This window comes from Harmonia axyridis, chromosome X (genome assembly GCF_914767665.1).
Source record: "Harmonia axyridis chromosome X, icHarAxyr1.1, whole genome shotgun sequence".
Lineage (NCBI taxonomy): Eukaryota > Metazoa > Arthropoda > Insecta > Coleoptera > Coccinellidae > Harmonia > Harmonia axyridis.
This window is the reverse complement of record NC_059508.1, coordinates 35,794,992-35,798,317: the sequence shown is the minus strand read 5'-3', so window position 1 is coordinate 35,798,317 and position 3,326 is coordinate 35,794,992. Positions and strand designations below refer to the sequence as shown.

Below are 3,326 nucleotides of genomic sequence, written 5' to 3'. Positions count from 1 at the left end.
GTTTCGACCGTTCGCCGCGCCTACTAGAGCTGATTTCTTCGGACTCCGATCAGAAAATCCGCCGATGCATGTCGTTAACACCTAGTCCGCCTCGTCCGATCGATCGAGGCCGTTTCGACCGTTCGCCGCGCCTACTAGAGCTGCTTTCTTCGGACTCCGATCAGAAAATCCGCCGATGCATGTCGTTAACACCTAGTCCGCCTCGTCCGATCGATCTAGGCCGTCTCGATCCACCCATCGCGCATCGAAAGTCGCATCTCTCGAACTCCGATCCGGAAATCGGCCGATGCATCACGTTAACTATTTCTTATATATCTAATATAATATACATCGAGACGGTAAGAATTCTTTTAATCGAAGATATACATATACTTCTCATCAATATCCAAAAGCTTATCGAAAAATAAATTACTCAACTTTTACGTGAAGAATCGTTCACCCAAACCTTATCCCCTATATATGTCAGGAGAACCCAAGGTTCCCCTCCAGACACGATTTAGCAAACTTTTCCCGATCGATCCGACCCACCGAGGCCGTCTCGACCGTCCGCTGCGCCTACTAGGGCCGATTTCTTCGGACTCCGATCAGAAAATATACCAATGCATGTCGTTAACACCTAGTCCGCCTCGTCCGATCTATCTAAACAGTCTCGACGCACCCAACACTCTTTCAAAGTCGGATTACTCGGACTCAATCTGAAAATGGACCGATGCATGACGTCAACACTTAGCCCGCCTCGTCTGATCGATCTAAGCCATCTCGACCCACCCAACACGCCTTCCAAGTCGGATCACTCGGACTTCGATCTGAAAATCTCCGGACTCATTTTTATGAATATCCCCAGTCAGTAAGAACGTTATTTCGCCAATATATACCAACAATAAACCATATTCCAATAGCTGAACCAAAAATATAATTCCCGATCCAAACGTTCTGCATCGCCCAACGCGACCACCTTCCCTATATATGTCAGGAGAGCACAGGGTTCCCCTCCAGACAACACTTACGCTCTATCCCCGACTCTCGGTCGATCGATAGGCCAGGTCAGCGGTGTCTGTTTCGGCCGAAGCTCGGACTTTGGTCAAAATGTTCCGATACAAAATTTGAACCAAGATAGATACAGATATGATTCCTTCTTAAATATACGTTGATTATCGAACAGAATATGGTAAATATTTTGCGATGACCGAGGATTTCATGAATTTTTTTTTTTTTTTCGAAAAAATTTTCTATTATCGGAATTTCCTCAAATTTCATTTGGTTGCCTCCTAATGCTTATTAAAAATGATAACCAACAATCAGAATCATTATTTATCATTTATTTCAATTTTTATAATGAAAAACGTTCACGTCCTTTCGCGCCTCTCGATCGTCGTTTACGTGATGCATCGGTCAGCCCTAGTTTACGTGGTGCATCGGTAAGATCGAGTTCACGTTCTGCATCGGTCTGCCCGAGTTTACGTGGTGCATCGGTAAGATCGAGATTACGTGGTGCATCGGTAAGATCGAGTTCACGTTCTGCATCGGTCTGCCTGAGTTTACGTGGTGCATCGGTATGATCGAGTTTACGTTCTGCATCGGTGTGATCTAGTTTACGTTGTGCATCGGTAAGATCGAGATTACGTGAAGCATCGGTATGATCGAGTTTACGTTCTGCATCGGTCTGGACTCTGAGATATATTTTCGACGTGAAAATGTTCCGATACAACTTTTGAACCAGGATAGTTAGAGAGATGATTTTTTCTGGGATGTACGTTGATTGGGGAATGGATTGTGGAAAATAACTTGCCATGACCGAGGTGTTCTCGAATTTTTTTTTTTTTCGAAAAATATTTTCTGATTTTGGATTTCACTCAAATTTGATTTCGTTGCCTTCTAATGTGTTCTAAAAGAGTAAATCAGTAATCAGAATCGAAAAATATTTTTCGGATTTTTTTTTTTTTTGAAAAAAAATTTTCTGATTTTGGAATTTCCTCAAATTTGATTTGGTTGCCTTCTAATGTGTTTTTAAAGCGTAAATCAGTAATCAGAATCAATATTCATTGTCGACTTTAATTTTTATAAGGAAAAATGTTCACGTCCTTAAACGCCTCCCCATCATTAGCCCGAGTCCAAGTCGATGTCAGTCCCGAGCGGACGGTGTCAGATACTACCTATCGCCCCGGTCTGGACTTGGCGAGGTATTTCGACGTGAAATGTTCCGATACAACTTTTGAACCAGGATAGTTAGAGAGATGATTTCTTCTATGTTGTACGTTGATTGTGGAATGGATTGTGGGAAATAACTTGCCATGACCCAGGTGTTCTTGAATTTTTTTTTTTTTCGAAAAAAATTTTCTGATCTTGAAATTTCCTCAAATCTGATTGCGTTGCCTTCTAATGTGTACTAAAAGAGTAAATCAGTAATCAGAATCAATATTCATTGTCGACTTTAATTTTTATAAGGAAAAATGTTCACGTCCTTAAACGCCTCTCCATCGTTACCCCGACTCCAAGACGATGTTAGACCGGAGCGGACGGTGTCAAATGCGACCGATCTCCCCGGTCTGGACTTAGCGAGATATTCCGACGTGAAATGTTCCGATACAAAAATTTAACTGTGATAGTTAGAGAGATGGTTCCTTTTGTGATGTACGTTGATTGTGTAATAGAATATGGAAATAAACTTGAGATGACCGAGGTCTTCTGGGATTTTTTTTTTTTTTTTAAAAATATTTTTCGATTTCGGAAATCCCTCAAATTTCATTGAGATATGTCCTAATGTGTTCTTAAAACTTAAATCAACAATCAGAATTAATATCCAAAAGTTATTTCATTTTTTATAAGGAAAAACGTTCACGTCCTTTCCGCTCCCAAAAAGTGAGATATCATAGAAAATATCGCTATATTTGTTGTTTACGGCCATACCACGCTGAAATTGCCAGTTCTCGTCAGAACACTGAAGCCAAGCAGCGTCGGGCGCGGTTAGTACTTGGATGGGTGACCGCTTGGGAACACCGCGTGCTGTAAGCTTTTTTTTTACGTTCTGCATCGGTCTGCCGAGATAACGTGGTGCATCGGTATGATCGAGTTTACGTTCTGCATCGGTAAGATCGAGATTACGTGATGCATCGGTAAGATTGAGATTACGTGGTGCATCGGTAAGATCGAGTTTACGTGGTGCATCGGTAAGATCCAATTCACGTTCTGCATCGGTAAGATCCAGTTCACGTGGTGCATCGGTAAGATCGAGATTACGTGGTGCATCGGTAAGATCGAGTTTACGTGGTGCATCGGTAAGATCCAATTCACGTTCTGCATCGGTAAGATCCAGTTCACGTGGTGCA

At 42.1% G+C, this 3,326-nt stretch overlaps 1 non-coding gene across 1 annotated transcript; it reads left to right on the top strand.

Annotated features, from left to right (window-relative positions):
- Nucleotides 1-2,893: 2,893 nt before the first annotated feature.
- On the top strand, nt 2,894-3,012 carry LOC123688330. The gene has a single exon (XR_006749859.1). It is a non-coding gene; the product is annotated as a 5S ribosomal RNA (ribosomal RNA).
- The last annotated feature ends 314 nt before the right edge of the window (nt 3,013-3,326 follow it).